Below are 22,112 nucleotides of genomic sequence, written 5' to 3'. Positions count from 1 at the left end.
GAGTATATATAAATCCATTTATTCCTCTAAAGAGACCTTGTTTTTTCATGATGGCAATTTCCTTTTTCCTGAATTCAAGAACCATTCTCTGGAACGATCTCTCCCAGGCGTATAACTTCAAGACGCGGATTCCGTTCAAGATTTCGCTCATCATTTTTATTCTGTTGTCCTTCAGCTTCATCAGCTCAATCTAATAAAATAAATGATTGAAGAAACTATTCACAGAGACTACACAGCCCATATCGGGATAGACTAACTGCTGAATGTCTGAACTGCTGAAAATCCTTCAATCCTACAAAACCCTAAACACTCTGAAATTTTTTGACTACTTTACTGAAATGCCGAATTCTGAACCGTGAACTTTGAAATTAATGTAAAATGGAGATCGCCTGAACTTTTTTCACTATTTTGCTGAAATTCTGAACTGTGAACTTTGAAATTATAATAAAATGGAGATAGTCTGAGCCTTTTTGAATATTTTGCTGAAATGCTGAATTCTGAACCGTGAACTTTGAAAATAATGTAAAATGGAGATCGTCTGAATGGTTTTTGACTATTTTGCGGAAATACTGATTTCTGAACCGTGAACATTGAAATTAAAGTTCAATGGATGTCGTCTGAACCTTTAGACCATTTTGTATACTGAATTCTGAACAATGTACTTTGAAATGAATTATACACGGTTCAGACAGAAATCAAAAAATTTCAGTAAAATATAGTCAAAAAACTGTAGACTATATCCATTTTACATTATTTTCAATGTTCAGAATTCAAAATTTCAGCAAAATATCGGTACCGGCACCGATGCTCGGGGTTTCCCGATAGTATCGGATCGGTTGGTTCGATACCGATACTAAACCGATACTCGTTTAAAACGCATTAAATGGTGCTACATGACATTTTTAGGTTTTTTTAGTAACGTAATGATGGTGATAATATCTCATTTCTATGAATTTCAATCGTGACGAGTTCTCATTTATATAAAAAGTACCCGAATTCAGTTTATCTAAAAACTAATAAACGAAAATCTTTCTTAGTACGCGCCTACTACTCTAGGGATGAACCGATACCATATCGGTATCGGTTGAAGTATCGGGTTTTGGATCATAGTGAGTAAATATCGGTATCGATCGGTATCGGGTTAGGCCCGGTATCGGCCATCTCTAATAGGTACTATAGAATCAAAGCGCACTGACGCTGTACCAGGGAGGGGTTGAAAAGGAAAAGAATGGTTCGCACTTTTTAGACTGACATTGACAACAGTAATTCTCAACTCCCACAACGTGGCAAGCGGTATAAGATTTCTCGCACTACGAACTCTCCTCTCGCGAGAATCTTGGTTGTAGTTGCTCAATCAGTACGAGATTTTTTTTAATTTATTTATTTTTGTTGGTGAGAGGGTGCAAAATAGTAACTCAATATAGAAACAGTAACAAACGTGACAAGGATAAACCAAATTAACCCCCTTTCGACCCCCTTTCACCCAGTTTAGGCTCGCGGTGTATACTCTGTCACCTGTGGCTCTACTAACCGAGTTTACTTTCTCTAGTGTATAGGCAGTGTGAAAGGTATGGTCCCATTTCTCCCAATTCTGTGTTTCCCAAAATACATTTTTATCCCAAACTTTCCGATTCCCAGTTCTCCCAATCTTATATTTCCCAATCGGAATTTTTATCCCAAACTATTCAATTCTCATTTCTCCCAATCGAATGGTTTCGTCTAATATTTTATGCTACAAAGGGTTGCTTTCAAAACGACTTTGATTATTTTTATTGCGAATAGGTTAGGTTAGGTTGGGTTAGGTTAGGTTAGGTTGGGTTAGGTTAGGTTTGGTTTGGTTTGGTTTGGTTAGGTTTGGTTAGGTTAGGTTAGGTTAGGTTAGGTTTGGTTTGGTTTGGTTAGGTTAGGTTAGGTTAGGTTAGGTTAGGTTAGGTTAGGTTAGGTTAGGTTAGGTTAGGTTAGGTTAGGTTAGGTTAGGTTAGGTTAGGTTAGGTTAGGTTTGGTTAGGTTTGGTTTGGTTTGGTTGGGTTAGGTTAGGTTAAATAATTTTCCTACCAATTAATGTGAAGTGTTATTCTAAATGTATTATATTTTTCTGCTAGATCCACGAGAAAGTTCGTGTTTTATAAATCATTTAACTATGGTACGCCTTTTCCAAAATATTAATGTTTAACTTCATTGACTTCTCAAATAATATGCCTTTTCCAAAATATTAATGTTTAACTTCATTGACTTCTCAAATAATATGCCTTTTCCAAAATATTAATGTTTAACTTCATTGACTTCTCAAATAATATGCCTTTTCCAAAACATTACTGTTATGATAGGTTAGGTTTGGTTTGGATAAGTTAGGTTAGTAATATTTTATAAATCATTTAACTATGTTACGCCTTTTCCAAAATATTGACGTTTAGCTTCATTGACTTCTCAAATAATATGCCTTTTCGAAAACATTACTGTTATGTTATTTTAGGTTAGGTTTGGTTTGGTTAGGAGGATGTCTCTTCCTCTTTGGAGCGGTTATACACTTCAAGTAAGTGTATCCCTTATGAAATGAAAAAATAAATAAATAAAACCATCAAATTCTACTCTATTTGAGTCTTTTTGGGTATGCAATATTGGGTTAATTGGAATAGGAGAACTGGGAATTGGGTGTTTTAAATTGGGTGAAACGGGGGGTAACCTGTTCGACCACCAATCAGAAAATACAAGATTCAGGAGGAAAGAATAAAACAACTAAAAAGGGAACTGGATGCGGGGAGAAAAACTCCATTTGAATATCTAGAAATCATAAAATGGAAATTCAAACTAAACTGAATATGTAAAACATATCATTGTTAATAAAACCAAAAAATTCTCTTTGAATTTATTAACATATGTTTTATGCTGAATTGGGAGAAAAGAAATTGGGGGAAAAGACATAGTGTTGGGTCAAATGGGATTGGGAGATATGGGAATTGGGAGAAACGGTTTGGGTTAAATGGGAGTAAATCGTGTGAAAACGATCTTGAACGGAACAAGTTCGAGTCTTTTTTGAGGAATTTGTTTATTTGAATGCTCTTATAGTATCTTGACTGTTCTTTTTTCTCTCTCTGAATGTTAAAGGTGATATTATATATTACTTTCCACCAGGGGTGAGGGCGCAGACGGGAGTGGGAAGAATGCCTTCCATCCTTGCTTTTTCCCAGAAAAACATTTGTTCGAAAGCGAGCTTTTAAAAAATCGCTGTTAACAATTCTACAGGGCCGGTAGGCCCTTGTAGATATGACTTGATACTCTTTTGTAACGTTAAAGCAAAATTCACATGCTTTTACCAATTTTCCTATGGAGATTAACATGGGGTTTTTCGTGATATTTAACCACCTCTAACTGAAAAACTAGAGCGAAGTTACTTTTCGGAATACTCTTAATTTAACAATTAAGTATTCAGGGTGTGCGATCGGCTAGTCTAATCAGAAACAATTAAGTCTAAGTATGTTAATTTTAGTTAATTACAGAAGTACTTGTTTCGACCATCGTGATTGGACATAATAATAATGCTAGAGCTCTTCGAAAACTCAAAATAACCTAGTATCTATGGTGTAGTGGTTATCACGTCCGATTTACACTCGGAAGGTCCCAGGTTCGAGCCCTGGTAGATACATGACTTGACTATCGTTATTGGACACAATAATAAGATAGATCTCTTCGAAAACTCAGAATAACCAAGTATTCATTGTGTAGTGGTTATCACGTCCGCTTTACACGCGGAAGGTCCCGGGTTCGAGCCCTGGTTGATACATGTTTTGACCATCGTGATTGGACATAATAATAAGCTAGATCTCTTAGGAATCTCAGTATTACCAGGTATGTGTAGTGTAGTGGTTATCTCGTCCGCCTAACACGCGGAAGGTGCAACGTTCGGGCCCTGCTAGATGCATGTTTTGACCATAGTAATTGGACATAATAATAAGCGGTAAAGAAAACATAATTACTCAAAATTTAATTACATTAAGACTGAAGCGACAGATATTATATAAAACGTCTTGGTTTGGACCAAGGCCGAAAAAACAAACGATATGTGTGAGGTTTATCAATTGACTGAAGTATCAGATATTGAAATTTTTTCTAGTTATTTTTATACACTCAATCCTTAATCAATATTTAATTCAATCAACTGATTTTACTGTTAATCGACCTAGTCCCTCTAAATTAATTGAAAAAATTACATATCTACGCTTTTTCAAGAACAATTACATTTTCCGAAAACATTTTATCATGAAATTAATTATTTTGAAGGGATTTCGTGTCGATGCTCACTAACTTGTGAGCATCTTGACCCACATAGTTTTAATTGTTGCTGGCTTGACAAATTTTCAAGTTTGCACCAAAAGAAGTTTAAATCTGTTTTAAGTTGTTGATAAGACTGTCGTTTAGAGTCACGTCCGATTTACACTCGGAAGGTCCCAGGTTCGAGCCCTGGTAGATACATGACTTGACTATCGTTATTGGACACAATAATAAGATAGATCTCTTCGAAAACTCAGAATAACCAAGTATTCATTGTGTAGTGGTTATCACGTCCGCTTTACATGCGGAAGGTCCCGGGTTCGAGCCCTGGTTGATACATGTTTTGACCATCGTGATTGGACATAATAATAAGCTAGATCTCTTAGGAATCTCAGTATTACCAGGTATGTGTAGTGTAGTGGTTATCTCGTCCGCCTAACACGCGGAAGGTGCAACGTTCGGGCCCTGCTAGATGCATGTTTTGACCATAGTAATTGGACATAATAATAAGCGGTAAAGAAAACATAATTACTCAAAATTTAATTACATTAAGACTGAAGCGACAGATATTATATAAAAACGTCTTGGTTTGGACCAAGGCCGAAAAAACAAACGATATGTGTGAGGTTTATCAATTGACTGAAGTATCAGATATTGAAATTTTTTCTAGTTATTTTTATACACTCAATCCTTAATCAATATTTAATTCAATCAACTGATTTTACTGTTAATCGACCTAGTCCCTCTAAATTAATTTAAAAAATTACATATCTACGCTTTTTCAAGAACAATTACATTTTCCGAAAACATTTTATCATGAAATTAATTATTTTGAAGGGATTTCGTGTCGATGCTCACTAACTTGTGAGCATCTTGACCCACATAGTTTTAATTGTTGCTGGCTTGACAAATTTTCAAGTTTGCACCAAAAGAAGTTTAAATCTGTTTTAAGTTGTTGATAAGACTGTCGTTTAGAGTGAATGTCGTCTACTTAAGACAAAGCAACAAAGTTTATCCTGTGTGGTAAAGGGTAAAGATCACATAAACAGAAATACTTCTCAGACTTGTTATATTCATTTCCCGCGGAAATAATATGGTTAAACACATCTTTCATTACTAGTTATGCCAAGAAGGTCACATTTAACTCCGACACCCCCTCCCTTCCTCTATTTTCAAAATATATGGCATTTTATAATCACCAGTGGTTTCAGTGTATGGGTCATCTGAGCCGTCGCAACACACTCAGCCAATATTACCATAGACTGAGTTATGACCAAGAAATTCTTAAGTACGGAAAAGGAAGATCCAGTGCAACTTTACCATCAAAGAGGCGACAATAGAAATGTAGCATTTCGATATACGAAATTAAATGTATAAATTCGCGCAACACCCTTGTTTGGCATCCACGATCAAATATTTACATTTTACATTCGAGTTATGCCAAAGTTCTCTTGCTTTTTTTAGACATCCAGTAGAACATTTCAAATATTCAATACTGTATCCTCAACATGATAAATTAATTTCACGATAAAATGTTTTCGGAAAATGTAATTGTTCTTGAAAAAGCGTAGATATGTAATTTTTTCAATTAATTTAGAGGGACTAGGTCGATTAACAGTAAAATCAGTTGATTGAATTAAATATTGATTAAGGATTGAGTGTATAAAAATAACTAGAAAAAATTTCAATATCTGATACTTCAGTCAATTGATAAACCTCACACATATCGTTTGTTTTTTCGGCCTTGGTCCAAACCAAGACGTTTTTATATAATTCATTTATGCGTTGAATTGGAGATTGTTATTAATTTACGCGTATGGTTCGCATTACGGTCTAGTGGTGTTTTAGTTGGATAACATTTACCTGCAAATCTTTGCATTTCTTGGTGATCAGATAGTTCAGTGGAAGAAGAATGACAATAGGTACAATGCCAGCAAAGGCTGAATAGCCCAGATCTTGATACATGAAGGCGAAGCACAGTACTAATCGTACCGGGACCGACCATAAGAGACCCAGTTGCGGCGACAGAACTTGGAATCTGTTCGTATCGACGTACATCGTGTTCAGTATTTCGCCCATTGTCAGGTCACGTCGATCGCTGCTCGTCAAGCGAAATGTCTGCTTCGACCAATTTCATTAATGAACTAGCGTCACACTATCAAGATAACAAGAACTTACTTTTTTATACAAAACGTGCATGGTGGCGGATTTGAGTCTCAGTCCTAGTTTGGTGTGGAAAATGGCGCTACCTTCTTGCAGCAAAGATTGCGTAAGACCGGCCAAACCATAAAGACAAGCGTATAAAATTCCCTTCCACAAAAGATCTTCGCTCGTACACCAATCAATAATGGAACTGAAAACATAAGTGAGTAAACTCGGTCCAAAGTTTTCTTAATTCAGCACTTGCAATTTCAACATCTGTTACAATCAATTCTAAAAAAATATTCAGTGGAATGAAAACGTTCACACAGCTGACCCTCAGAAACAGAAAATGTTATTGCTCGTGTACGCTTCAGTACGACCAAAGAGCCAATGACAGCAACAAAGCTGCCTTGAAGTAAAAACGTAGTACAGTCTCGTTCGTTTTTTAAATTTAATCTTACAGTTTGTTTTCCCAAAAATAATTCTATAGGACCGGTAGGCCGTTGTAGGTACGACTTGACACTGACACCCACCCGTAATGTTAAACGAAAAAATCACACAAATGGGATTATTCGTGATGGTTCCCTTCCAATAACTTAAAACTACAGTGAAGTAGTGAAGTTACGTTTCGGAGTGCTTTTAATATAACAAGTAACTATTCATGTTGTGATTTTTCCAAGTCTCGAAAATAATGAAACTTATAAAAAATACAACACACTGCCGATAAAAAGAGGTTTGTTTGAATCGTGAATCGTGTGTGGATGGTGAGAGGGAGTAGACCTAATACGGTCTATGTTTTTGGAAATGTTGTATTTTTTATCATATTCATTGGGAGTAAATCAACGAAATCGAAATACTTTCATCAGGGAGCACATTATCCCAAGGAGAGTCAGAGATAGAAGAGGGAAGGTACTTTATAACGGCCGGGCACCATGGCTCTTACGCGCATCTGCCTCGGCGCACAGCCGAGGAGTAAGACGTCACGTGATCCTTTGAGAGGGAAATTCAAAAAGGGTAAACCCGAAAATACGGTTAGAGAGAGGCTAACATTATTACACACTAAAGATCAGCATTCAGCGTGGTTACTGTAGCTTTGTCTACGGTTAATTTACAATTTTTAATAATTGATAAGCCTAATAATGGTTTCCTATAAGAAATGTTGTTACAAAAACTGTTACAATAATACGAAAAACTGTAGCCCCAATATTAAATTCATTTCATTCCGGCATTCCCCAAACATAAAACCATATTTGACCTATGTAAAAGATGGATTATTTCGTACGGTAGAACTGATTTGACCACGGAAAAGATAAAAAGAACACATGTGCGCCCCTTGAACAACAGAGCAGTGTCCCAATGCCTCGAACTATTGCGACAGCCACGGTAATAACAATACTTTATTATAACCATATTTATTATTTTTCTTTGAATATTGAGAGGTTAAAAAATAAAACACTGGAAAGGGTCAGTAGATTAAAAAAAAAGAAACAAATTTGATAATTACCGTCGCCGAAGCACTGTAGGCACGCACGCGGCACGCACGATTCGCGAAGCGGCTCGAGTATCGGAGTATCGCCGAGACACCGACACCATGGATGAAGGATGCGCGTGAAAAACATTCAACGCTCTACAGGATGTGCAACTCCCTATACTAAAAAGTAGACAAATCAATACTAGCGCCGCCTCGTTACCAGCGCTGGAAACCCTCGCGTGAAAAATAAAAAATACTCGACATAAGAAAAAAACACGCGCTACCGTTGATTTTTTCCCTTAGCGTCGTCTGCTAGAAGCAAAACAGTGGGGTTTTTTTCTTATGTCCAGTATTTAATTTTTCCCGCGAGGCTTTCCAGCGCTGGTAGCCAGGCGGCGCTAGTATGGAGTTGTCTACTTTTTAGTATAGGGAGTTGCACATCCTGTTGAGTGTCGAATGTTTTTCACGCGCATCCTTCATCCATGCTGACACCGTAAAACTCAAGCCTCGGCCGTAATAATGTAAACAAACTTCTCTGACTGAGCAAAAATGTTAGTCTCTATACGGGACAATTGACGAGGGAGAAGCCACTCGGCAATAAAGTCTTTCTGAGGGTGTAAGATGTGAAGCGTATTACGCCGTATAACGCGGAAATACACTCGGGATTACTTTCTACAGTTTTTATTCCAATATTAGAACGGATTGTAGGCATATCGCCCGAATTTACGGCATTAAAACCTCCAAAGAGGTAATACAGGGAGAATACGCCAGTGGCTGATCCCTCGGACGACGACGCTATTTTCTCGTTCCCTCGATAGCGTTGTTCTGCAGTCCGCGACGTTCTGCAGTGTGGCTACCGGGGGGGGGGGGGGTTCTTCTGCAGCCTGCAGGGATGCCATCGGTCTGCAGCTTACAGGGATGCCATATTGGGCGGGAAAGCCGCCAATTGGGCTGCTTCTCTAAAATATTGGCGGGAAATAGGGTTGGCTGTTTAAGATGATACAGAGGGGAGATTGCCGCGGCGCGTCGGCTGCGTGCGGACGCCATTACGGCAATGCTCTAAGCCTTTGCTTAACTGAATTTTCTACTTTGATTTAAATATTAATTTTTCAAGCTAAGTATAATTTTTGTGATCTAACTGAGACCATTTACTAAGGGTAGATTAGGGGCGCGTCAGCTTCCAGGGAGACGGGAGTCTTGTCTACTATTTAAGGGGAATTTTAGCTGCGCGAGCTTTCGGGTTTGAGTTTTGACGGAAGAGTGGAGACCGGGAGAGGAGACGGGAGTCTTATGTACCGTCGGGAATGCTCTCAGCCTTTGCTTAACTGAATTTTCTACTTTGATTTAAATATTAATTTTTCAAGCTAAGTATAATTTTTGTGATCTAAGTGAGACCATTTTTGTTCGTAATATATTATTTTACTAATAGCTCCTTAGAAGGTTGCGTCAAGTGAGGAATTTTAGCTTGACAATTGCAAGCAAAACTCTGAGGCCATTGCCCAACGTTCACTGAGCCGCTTCGTCAAATTATCTTATTACATGAGCACATATAATGATAAGTTTAACCACGGATATCCTGTTGAGATTGTTTTAAAGTTCCTAACTCTCGATTTTGAAGTTATATACTGTCTAGTGACAATTGAAGTTCCGATTTAATGTTATAATCAGACTAGGATCGTTAGCCGATATCGTAAATTAACCAATGTCAATATTAAAGCTTAACTGAAACACGGAAACCAATATTTTTAACTCATTAATCTGAAATAAAAATATAATCTTTCATATTTAAAAAATATTCAGGTAGTATTTATAAAATATTCAGGTAGTATTTATAAAATATTCAGGTAGTATTTATAAAATATTAATTAAAAGACGTAGTAATTGTCTAGATTAGTAAACTCCATTATCGGTAAGTGCCCTTACAAAAATCTTCTTAAGAACTCTTAAGAAAATTCCTTGGGAAATTTCTTTGGAAATCCTTAAGGCGTTCTTTAGGAAATTGGGGAATATTGGCCTCTTTTTCTTTGGAAATTACTTTGGAAATATCTTTGGAATTTTCTTGGGAAATATCTTTGGAATTTTCTTGGGAAATATCTTTGGAATTTTCTTGGGATATATCTTTGGAATTTTCTTGGGATATATCTTTGGAATTTTCTTGGGAAATGTCTTTGGAGTTTTCTTGGGAAATGTCTTTGGAATTTACTTGGGAAATGTCTTTGGAATTTACTTGGGAAATGTCTTTGGAATTTACTTGGGAAATGTCTTTGGAATTTTCTTGGGAAAAATCTTTGCAATTTCCTTGGAAAATATCTATGGAATTTTCTTGGGGAACACATAGAGAAGGTAATTGGGTAAATTAATTTGGCCACTAGAAACGAGGATAGTTCTCACATGCAGAACCATATCCCAATACTGGGAGTGCAGTTCTTATATGCTGAACAACACCTCTTATAGCGAGGGAAGTTCTCGCATGCAGTGTGAAATTGCTTATATAGTCAGACATTTAATCGACTTTAAAACATCCGTAAACGGCAGAAAGTTTTAACCTTGTGCAATTGTATGGGGTACTAAGTGGGTTTTGGAGGCTTTAATGGCTAAGCAGTAGATACAGACGTTGTTGCTAAATTTAATAATGTATATTCACTGAGAGTTTTTCGAGTATCAGAGACGCGTTTAACCTAATTTTCTCTACAATATTTAAAAAAAATATTTATTTTGGACTCTAATTACGCTCGAAATAAAGATAAAACATGCCATAAGAGAATTAAGCAAAAATTCCGACTGACAGCTTTGATTCCCTGTAAATCTAAACATAACGATTTTAATTAATCTTATTTTACTTTTAATCTATTTTATCCTTTACATAAACACCTTACCAAAAACGGATTTATGGGATAAGAACGTCGGAGTTAGCGAATTTACTCCCCATCCTCGCATACTTTATGGAGAAACTTCGTCTGCTTATATTTTGACTCCACCCACAAATTCTGTATATAGCTACTTCTAGAGATCGAATTTGTGGGTGGAATCAAAATATAAGCAGACGAAGTTTCTCAATAAAGTATGCGAGGATGGTACTAGAGGCTAAAGCTACGATCCGACGTTCTTATCCCATAAATCCGTTTTTGACCTTACGGATTATTAAAGGCAAAAAAAATAGGTAAATATACATTCCATTTCAGCGCTTGCTGAGCCTTAGCTACGGGACAAGCCTTCGTGAAACGTTTTAAAAATTTTTAACCATCAAGTTAATGTCTATCTAGGAAAACTTAAGCTAAACAATTTGGGTAAAAATGTTTTGAGATAATTATATGTAAAGCATAATTGCAATATATCTGGCCCTTTGAAATTCATCTCTAAAATTCTTAACTAATTTCGTTGTAAAATAAACCCTAGACCTTCTTTGGAAATATATCTGTTGAATTCCAAACGGATTTCTTTGGAAAATAAACCCTAGACCTTCTTTGGAAATATATCTCTTGAATTCCAAACGAATTTCTTTGGAAAATAAACCCTAGACCTTCTTTGGAAATATATCTCTTGAATTCCAAACGAACTTCTTTGGAAAATAAACCCTAGATCTTCTTTGGAAATTTATCTCTAGAATTCTTATCGAATTTCTTTGGAAAATAAACCCTAGAGCTTTTTTGGACATTTATCTCAATAATTCCTAACGAATTTCTTTGGAAAACAACCCCAAGCCATTCTTTGGAAATTTAGGTCTAGAATTCCTAAAGAATGTCTTTAGAAAACAACCCCAAGCCATTCTTTGGAAATTTAGCTCTAGAATTCCTAAAGAATTTCTTTAGAAAATAATCCCTAGACCTTCTTTGGAAATTTATCTCTAGAATTCCTACAGAATTTCTTTAGAAAATAATCCCAAGACATTCTTAAGAAATTTATCTCTAGAATTCCTAAAGAATGTCTTCAGAAAATAATCCCAAGACATTCTTTGGAAATTTATCTCTAGAATTCCAAAAGAATTTCTTTAGAAAATAATCCCAAGACATTCTTTGGAAATTTATCTCAAGAATTCTTTAGGAAATTCCAAGGAAGTCTTTGGAAATAGTTTCTTTAGAAAATGATCCCAAGGGCTCCGTAGGGTTCCAAAGAAATTCCTTTAGAACTCTTAAGAAGATTTTTGTAAGGGTGTACTCATACAAATGCCCATTTGATTAAAGTTCCTTTATAGAAACTAGTTCAAATGAAACGAAAATTATATTTATATTTCTCCTTTAATATCACAAAACGTTAATGTTTCTAATTTGGAATAGAAAAACTTCGGGAATTATGCAAAGAAGCTGCCAATTTTGGTTTCAGAAAATAATAAAATTCATCTTCTTTTGAAACTTAACCTGAGAAATTTAAATTAAAGAATAGCTTGATATCTTTTCCAATGGATAATTGTTTGATATTGATATTTTCGTTTCATTGATTTTAAATAAATTGGTATTGACATCGGTTAATTTACGATATTGGCCAATTGATCATCACTAATAGTTTAAATAATTTCAATTAAACGGTTAAGCTTAGTTTTATAATGAATAAAATTCTAATTTTAAAGTAATAAATTAATTTATCGTAGGTAATTAATTTACTGCCTTAGTGTAATTTATGCTGAAATAAAAACATGCAATGAAAGAGGAAGTGACGTACATTTGGGTAAGTGTTTCGCGGGAGATTCAAATGTCGATTTAGGTTAAAGAAATAAGAGAATAATTTGAGATGGTGAAATGTTTGGCGGGAGATTCAAGACACTTATAGGGTCACTGCCTCACTGGACCAATGTCCTATCAATTGATTGGGTGTGCAAAAATGTTCTGGTTGCTGGACCAGCTTGTTTCTCTCTCGGTTGCACCGATTGCGCATGTACGCCACGCTCTTAGAGAGCCACTGGCACTGGTAACGTTTTAGAAAGGGGGGCTGACGGAGAATTTGGTCTCTCCCAAGGTCTGTATACCGCTTCGCATTATTGGGTCTCTCCGACTCTCCTCTATTTTTGTGCTCACTGCTTTCATTGAACAAAGGAGTCTTTGGTAGTGTTAAAACTTCCAGAGAGCCCCTTGTAGCAATATTTCCAACGCTACGCCTCACTTTTAGTGTAGCAGCCCACCTGGCGTTGTTGTCTATAATTAGCCTATTTATTTCAGGAAACGTGACATTCTTTATCCATCTGTTACATGAATACTACTAGTTCCTACAAAACCAAACTTACACGTACTGAGATAGCTTTGCGCGGAGATTTAAACAAATTTTTTAAGGCTTTCAAGAGCACCACTAAACCTGGGAATCGTCCCTATCTTTTAACATTGAATGCGCATCGTTCAAGGCGAATATTAATGATAACGCTATTCGCTTCTATGTGAAAATTCGGTTTTGGTCGGGTTAAGTACTTTCCTTTCGTAAAAATAAGAAAAGATTTGGATAAGTTTATGTTTGTACTTTCCCACTAGTCTACCCAAAGTCCAATGGAATCCGTATCCCCTCTTTCGTGTCGGAGACATTTTTGAGAGTAGGTATACTGAAACAAACATTTGCAAAAGGATTTGACCATAATTTTTCTAAAGTATTCATAACCTCGTCGATTTTAAAGTTCAGAAAATCGATTCCCTGTAGACTGTAAAATCTAGATGGAAAATAAATTATAGGCATGTTTCACTCCCACCAACTATTCTAGGAGAGCGGTCGCTCTCTTAGATAAGACTTGATACTCCCTCTAATGCTAAAGGAGGGTTCTTTGATTGGCTGTAACTTTTTTCGTATTATGTTTGCCGCTTTGAAATTTTGCCAGCGAACTAAAATTTGGGCCCTACTTTTGTGGTTAAAATTTAAAAGAGATCTAATAAATAGTTAATTCTATAATGAAAAAAGTTGTTAAGGGTGGTTTTAGAATCCATAAAATTATTAAGACATTTGGTGAAATATACAATATTCTTCCATAGAGATAACATGGGAATTTTATAAAAAAGAGCATTTTCTCAGAAGGCATATAAGGAAAACTATTCATTCGTTACGTTTGGGAACCATCTTAAATGAAAGATAATACTTCAATGTACCGACTTTTCAAGTTTCATAAAGATCAATTAAGTTTAAGTATTGATTTTTATCATTATTAACACATACTTTGACTTACGTTATTTTCGGTATTGGAGTTACGGTGTTTTACCACTGTTAGAGACACTCATTTTAGCCCTAATTTTTTATATTGGACTTACGGCGTTTTTGTCGTGATTCACGCCGTTAGAGGGATATTAAGCAAGAAAAACATGACGTTTGAGCTCTTTTAGGTGCTTCGCCCGGGTTCTTGTGGGTACTTGTGGGTTCTTGTAGGTGCTTGTGGGTACTTGTAGGTGCTTGTGGGTACTTGTAGGTGCTTGTGGGTACTTGTAGGTGCTTGTAGGTACTTGTGGGTGCTTGTAGGTACTTGTGGGTGCTTGTTGGTACTTGTGGGTGCTTGTAGGTACTTGTGGGTGCTTGTAGGTACTTGTGGGTACTTGTAGGTACTTGTGGGTGCTTGTAGGTACTTGTGGGTGCTTGTAGGTACTTGTGGGTGCTTGTAGGTACTTGTGGGTGCTTGTAGGTACTTGTGGGTACTTGTAGGTACTTTTGGGTGCTTGTAGGTACTTGTGGGTTCTTGCAGGTACTTGTGGGTGCTTGTAGGTACTTGTGGGTACTTAAGGGTGCTTGTAGGTACTTGTGGGTACTTAAGGGTGCTTGTAGGTACTTGTGGGTGCTTTTGGATGCTTGTGGGTGCTAGTAGGTACTTGTGGGTGCTTTTGGATGCTTGTGGGTACTTGCAGGTGCTTTTGGGTACTTGAAGGTGCGTGAGGGTACTTGTGGGTGCTTGTGGGTACTTGTAGGTACTTGTGGGTACTTATAGGTGCTTGTTGGTACTTGTGGGTACTTGTGATTGCTTGTAGGTACTTGTGGCTGCTTGTAGGTACTTGTGGGTGCTTTGAGGTACTTATGGGTACTTTTAGGTACTTGTGGTTACTTGTAGGTACTTGTGGGTGCTTTTGAGTACTTGTAGGTGCTTGTGGGTATTTTTAGGTGCTTGTGGGTACTTGTGGGCGCTTCTGGGTACTTGTAGGTGCTTGTGGGTACTTGTTGGTGCTTGTTGGTACTTGTAGGTACTTGTGAGTGCTTGTAGGTACTTGTGGGTTCTTGTGGGTGCTTGTGAGTGCTTGTAGGTACTTGTGGGTTCTTGTGGGTGCTTGTGAGTGCTTGTAGGTACTTGTGGGTACCTGTAGGTACTTTTGGGTGCTTGTAGGTACTTTTGGGTACTTGTGATTGCTTGTAGGTACTATTGAGTCCTTGTAGGTACTTGTGGGTGCTTGTAGGTACTTGTGGGTACTTGTAGGTACTTTTGGGTGCTTGTAGGTACTTTTGGGTACTTGTGATTGCTTGTAGGTACTTGTGGCTGCTTGTAGGTACTTGTGGGTGCTTTGAGGTACTTTAGGGTGCTTGTAGGTACTTGTGGGTGCTTGTAGGTACTTGTGGGTGCTTGTAGGTACTTGTGGTTACTTGTAGGTACTTGTGGGTGCTTTTGGATGCTTGTGGGTACATTTAGGTGCTTTTGAGTACTTGTAGGTGCTTGTGGGTATTTTTAGGTGCTTGTGGGTACTTGTGGGTACTTGTAGGTGCTTCTGGGTACTTGTAGGTGCTTGTGGGTACTTGTAGGTGCTTGTCAGCGCTTGTAGGTACTTGTGGGTTCTTGTGGGTGCTTGTGAGTGCTTGTAGGTACTTGTGGGTTCTTGTGGGTACTTGTGGGTGCTTGTACGTGCTTGTGGTTTCTTGTGGGTGCTTGTAGGTACTTATGGGTACTTGTGGGTACTTGTAGGTACTTGTGGCTGCTTGAAGGTACTTGTAGGTACTTGTGGGTGCTTGTAGGTACTTGTAGTTGCTTGTAGGTACTTGTGGGTGCTTGTAGGTACATGTGGGTGCTTGTGAATGCTTGTAGGTACTTGTGGGTGCTTGTAGGTACTTGTAGGTACTTGTGGGTACTTGTAGGTACTTGTGGGTACTTGCGGCTACTTGTAGGTACATGTGGGTGCTTGTAGGTACATGTGGGTGCTTGTAAGTACTTGTGGGTACTTGTAGGTACTTTTGGGTGCTTGTAGGTAATTTTGGGTGCTTGTAGGTACTTTTGGGTACTTGTGGTTGCTTTTAGGTACTTGTGGGTGCTTGTAGGTACTTGTGGGTGCTTGTAGGTATTGTGGGTGCTTGTAGGTACGTGTGGGTACTTGTGGGTACTTGTAGGTACTTGTGGGTGCTTGCCCCGGGTACTTGTAGGTGCTTGTGAGTGCTTGTACGTACTTGCCCCGGGTGCTCGTAGGTACTTGCTCCGGGTGCTTGTAGGTACTTGCTCCGGGTGCTTGTTGGTATTTACCCCGGGTACTTGTAGGTGCTTGTGAGTGCTTGTAGGTATTTGCCCCAGGTGCTTGTAGGTACTCTGCCTCCTCCATAGGATTAACATTACACTAAATTTCGGAAGCTCGTAACTCTGGTTATATTAGAGATACGGGGATATGCTTCGATTATGTAATATTCCTATTTGCCCCTTCCCTCCTTCGTTTACATTTGCTCCCTAGGATACTCCATACACGGGAAAACCCTGGAAAACTCAGGGAAGTTTTACCAAGAAGCGATATCTAGTTCACTAGGGAGAACGTATAAGATGCCTAAGTATTCGCGCGCCATAGTCCCAGTCCCACTTTCAAAATACAAGGGGGACTTAAAAGGAGGCCGGGCTATTTCGCCTCTCCTCAGTCGGAAAATACGTAGTTTTCGTCATTCGCGTCGCGTTTACGTGAGTTTTCTGGTCCGTGACCAAATAAGCATTGTTTAAACTGGACATTAGGCCAGCGACTTTCCTGACTTGGAATAAATAAACTGGTCCGTGACCATTGACCAGAGCACGTCGTCTGCTAAACTAAAGAAGTGGATAATTAAAATATTAGAGTTTTAATGTGTGGAGTCTGGTTACCCTAGAACTTTCTTAGTAGTCTCGTGGACCACTGACCCCCCTCTGATTTAATTTTTGAACTGGACCAGGCAATTTTTAAACTGGTCATTTGCCCTGTGTCACCGCATTATTTCCCACGCTGGGGCGAGTTGCTTTGCGTTGTCAAGTGCGTGATGGAGTCGACTATGCCTGGAGTCCCAGCCTTGAAGGAGAGAGAGAGGAATGGAGTGTAAACCCCCATATCTATAGCGTTGCCTGTGTACCCCCACCTACGGCACCATAGTCCTCCCAGCATCCTCAGCGGTTAGGTAGGGTCGTACTGGACGAAATTGTAAAGTGCGCTCCCTCTATCTTCAAAATAGAAGCTAGTTTTCATAAAAATAAACTGGCGCTACTCGGCAGCACTTAGCAATCGCCTACCGAAGCGTAGGGGCGTGCGCGAGATACATTGGGAGAAATACGGCGCCGCAGGTCGCCCATCATCACTTCCAATCCATCTCAACTCCCTTATCCCTGTCCCAGCCCCCGCGACTTCCAACCACTAGCATAGCCCACTCGATCACGCTCTCTTTTCCCCGGCTACATATTTTGAAGATGGCACTTTTTAGGCGTATTAACAATCTTGGATCATCGTTGTGAACTTTTAGGGTAGCCCTGACTATATTTTGTTTAAGGTTTTAAGCTTAATATCAAACAGACGTTAGTTTATGCTACCAAAAAGTTTGAAATTGACAATCTCGGATCGTGTTTATGAAGTTTTAAGGATATCCGAATTTCATACTGGGTTTATGACAATTTTGAGCTAAATGTTAAACGGACATAAATCAGCATTTCTAAAAATTTTGTAAAATTGTCAATTTGGTCCTATTTCTGGAATTTTTAAGGGGGCGCCTCGCGTTTCAATAAATGATTGTAAAAAATTGTATTATGTTAATTACAATAAGAATACAAACTTTTATTGATTTACGTTTTTTTTGAAGTATCATTATAAATAAATGTCTGATTGAGCTAAAGTTATGGTCCCTTTTATATATGTTTCTGCTCAGTGCAGATTTCTTTTCCTCTTATTTTGCTGCTCATTACCGGTGCTATTCCCTTGACTTTCTGTTCGTTATAACTACTATCATGAATTTATTTATTTCAAACCAAAATATAAAAAAAATGGATTATTTTTCCTTTTGTGCTACTTAGAATTTACAAATGTATATAACGTTGTGCCGTGCCATATCAAATTGTCTCTAACCGTTGTTAGAAACTAGAGAGAGAAATTGGGCAGTAACACTGATCATGCCCTGAACTATGAGAAAGAACAATACGACGGTTGACTAAAGTACACTTGATATTACATCATTTTGCAAAACCGCGAGTAAAAACCTAACTGTCCCTATTGAATTTGGCGCCATTGGTTTTAGAATAATTAAAATGTTCCACTGCGAAGCGTGCCAGTCACGAATGGGGATGTAACGTCTTTAGGAACCTTTTAAAATGTAAAACCATACACGTACTCTCACAAAAGTAATTAATGTAATGATAAAATGTTTTCGGGGAATGGAATTGTGGTCGAAAAGCCGAGATAAGTAAATTTTTGAAATTGATTACCAGTAAAATAAGTTATTTCAACGGAAAACGGTAATGGAACGTTGTTTTTTCTTAAGCATGCATTTATGTTTCAATTAAAAAGAAAAATTAATATCTGAACCTTCAGACAAGTGATAACCTCAGTCTTATCGATACTTTTTAGGTCTTGATTCTAATCAAGACATTTTTGATTAATTTAAGATCGACTCCATAAATAAGAGACGGGGGGATTACAATACTTTGTATCATTTGTAGGCCTTTCAAATCTCAAATTCTTGGTTTAACGCTGAATATGTTAAACATTTTGAATTCTTGTTCGCGTGATGAGAATATGATTGGCTCTAAATTTTATCCTTTGCTAAAATTATTCAATTGATTAATAATAGATTGATACTGTATTTGGTTTTATTGTGTGAAAGATCAAATTAATTATACTGAAACAAATGAAAATATGCTTTTCATCGAATAATTTTAATAAGTGTACCTTAGTATTTGTTACATAATAGTAAACAAGGGCAAAAATAATTTTGCATTACTCTCGTGTGGTTTCCAATGTGCTAAGGTTGTACAGCACTCAACAACGATCTAAGGCTATACGGTGTCTCGCATCCTCGATAAAGTTACGAAGAGTGCAACATAAACTTGAGATATGCATACCCAATTCAATAAACGCGGGATACAGTGACCACGACACTGGGGCCATTTCTAGTTTAGCTTACATTTTTTCTCCTTCCGTAAATCGTAGAAAATCAACACAATCAGAAATATACCCTTGCAGTAAGAAATTTCACAATTTCGTTTGCCAAAACACTAAATCCATCAACATACTGGTGTTCCCGATATCTATATATGCTGTTCATTGGACTCCTAACATGCTTTTCTAATTTTCGACATACGAACGTAGCTCTTGATATTTGAGGTTGCGTTTTTTAAAGACGTTTACAACACTATTTATATTATACTACTATAATTATATTAATTTTGGTTAATGTAAAATATGTAATATAGCGTTCAGTTTTTGTGTTTTGCTACTAAGCTCTCTCAAACAAGACAAAGTTTCTGAAGTTAGCGGAGGTAAATATAATAGAGATGCAAGTCTGCATTACCAAAAAATGTTTCAAACTTACACTCTTGGGTTATGGTTCTGGTTTTAAGGGGATCCCATTCTATGACTTTTATTTGTGAACGCTTTTTGGGTTTAATTAATAAATATAAAGTTTGGATAAATATGTAACACACTATTATTATTAAATATTTGAAAAGACGAAGAAAAATAAGTCGAAATAAATTTTTTTAAATTCAAAAAAACAAATTCCGTTTAGAAAAAAAAAACCAGCGCCGCAAGCCTGTGTTATAAAATGTTCACAAGATGATTCGTCCAAGAATCGTCAGAAATAAGTTGCATAGAAGTAATAATCATTTGACCTAAGTCAGCTGACTCGGCTCAGGCTGCTAAGCTAACATGATGAACGTTAGTGGTAAACAAATACCGGGCTTCCAGGCTGTCTGTTACTAGGGATGCACCGATATATCGGTTACCGTTATATCGGCCTATCTTTTTCATATCGGTATCGGCCAATATCGGCTTCGTGAAAACCGATATTTCTGGGAAAAATTTGACAAGAAATAAAGTCTCAATGAATACTAATTGAAAGTTTGAAACACATCAAACAAATTTATGCCCACAATTTAACATTGCCTTTAAAAATGCAAGGTTTTCCACAATCTAAGTTTTATGTCGTTGTTTACGACTATGAGAAAGTAATTTCCCTAGTTTACCATACCTCCCGCAGACAATCGAAGTCGACACTGACGCTCTCTAATGTGTTTGGTGTCACTAATTTACATTTTGAACTTTTCACTTGTGGTCCATAAGTCTGCTTATAACGCTACTTCATGTTGAACAAGGAAAGGAGCTGCATTTTTACTTAAAACCAAGCAAGGATTTCACTTAGACCACACCACTTTTTAAGGAAGGGGGTTAGGGCTAAAATATGTATCGGTACCACATTAGACGAAAGAGATGTTAAACATGTCTCTAATAAAACAAAGCCAAAACATAAATGGTCCTAAATAATGCTGATTCTACTCTTGGAAACGATACTCATGGGGAAATATTATTTTTTTTTATGGGCCGATAATTTCGGCCGATATATCGGCTACGAATTTCCGATATATCGGCTGGACCCATATCGGTGCATCCCTATCTGTTTAAGAGAATTTAAGCTTACGTCTTCCTTTTCAGCCCCAAAATGAAGGGGGGGTGGGTTCTGAAAAACACTTAGTCAAATCAGAGAGAATTTATAATAGGGAGTGGAAGATCTTGCCTTTGACAGTGCTAAATACAATGTAGCTCATACAAGTAGGCTGCGACGCTAAAACTGGCCAGGTAAATTTCCGGTCACATGACACTCCTTTAATTTTAAAGTTTGCCCTCAATCACATGTTAACCAATAAGGGTTCGCGATTTCGAGTGCGACTGGTGCCATTTGGAGTTATTTTAAGTCAGACGTTTCCCTTTCCCTAAAAAGGTAGTGTCCATCTCCCCTAGACCCTCCCGCAACATTCTAGACCCACCCTAGAGGGAGGGGCCACAAAAAATAGTACCGGAAATAGACCTGGCCAGTTTTGTTGATCACGTGATTTTTGAGCTACATAATATTCCTCAGTTTCTACTCCCTATTATTAAATCTCTCTGCTGTTACACAACAAAGATGGCCATACCCGGTTATGAGAAATGATTCCTTGCCATATACACCTATCTTTTGGTCGACGTCATTGATGACGTAGTTTTCACGCATAGCTTGACAAAGTCTTAACCACAACTATTCACACAAGCCTAACATAATGAAATAATATAAGTTAATTTCACGGATTTATCTTTCCATTCCTTTTGATAGCCCTAACCAAATTAATTACTTATTAAATGCAAGATCCGATTGGAATTCAAACTGATGAAAGTTCTAGCGGGTAGCCGTCTACTGGGGTGGGGAGTCTGGCCGCTCAGTGTCAGGAGTCCCAGGACTCCCAACTGAAGTGAAGATTTCTTTTTTCTGGAGTACCAACTCCCAGAGACTTCCTACTCAAATGCCCCCTTGCATAACCCAATCGATCACGCCCTCTTTTTCCCGTGAACAATTGTCATTAGGGTCCTAATTGTGGATTTTTAAGCGGAGCGCCTCGCGTTTTAATATATGCTTGTAAAAAAATTGCTATTTATAAAAACAATACAAACTTCTAAAGATTTACGTTTTTTGTATCATTATAAATAAATGTCTGATTGGGCAAAAGTTACGATCCCCTTTATAAATGTTTCTGCTTAATGCACATTTTAAAAATTTAACAGTTTCTCAATAATAATTAAAATGAAGACTGAAGGAACAGATATTAATAAAAAATGTCTTAGTGGACAAAGACTAGAAAAAGTAAACGATAAGAGAATAAAGGCTCGTTTACATGTGAGCGAGAATTAAGCTTAAAGCGGAGAGTAGAAGTTGAAAGTCGAATCTTTTCCTCGCGCCTAAAAAATAGCGTCTGCCAAAAGCGTTTGTTCCCGCTGCTCTACCCGCTCCTTCGTTTACATACGAGCTGGGCGGTAGAATGAGCCTAGATTGCAGAGTTGTCTTTCAGTTGGAAGTAAACAACTAAAATGGCGTCGACTGTTTAGTTTACTTCTGCTTAAAAAGA

At 37.6% G+C, this 22,112-nt stretch overlaps 1 long non-coding RNA gene and 1 other non-coding gene across 2 annotated transcripts; both read left to right on the top strand.

The window, feature by feature from the left end:
* Positions 1-3,570: 3,570 nt before the first annotated feature.
* On the top strand, positions 3,571-3,643 carry TRNAV-UAC (transfer RNA valine (anticodon UAC)). Its single transcript has one exon. It is a non-coding gene; the product is annotated as a tRNA-Val (tRNA).
* An 11,406-nt stretch (positions 3,644-15,049) lies between these two features.
* Positions 15,050-17,865, top strand: LOC149679093 (uncharacterized). Its single transcript, XR_016366228.1, has 3 exons — positions 15,050-15,072; positions 15,723-15,772; positions 15,813-17,865. It is a non-coding gene; the product is annotated as an uncharacterized LOC149679093 (long non-coding RNA).
* The last annotated feature ends 4,247 nt before the right edge of the window (positions 17,866-22,112 follow it).

The sequence above is a fragment of the Phalangium opilio genome, unplaced genomic scaffold, assembly GCF_054372755.1.
Source record: "Phalangium opilio isolate 3A_F unplaced genomic scaffold, DU_Popi_V2 ptg000042l_1, whole genome shotgun sequence".
Taxonomy (NCBI): Eukaryota; Metazoa; Arthropoda; class Arachnida; order Opiliones; family Phalangiidae; genus Phalangium; species Phalangium opilio.
The sequence above is the reverse complement of the archived record's forward strand: the minus strand, read 5'-3'. Positions and strand labels throughout refer to the sequence as shown.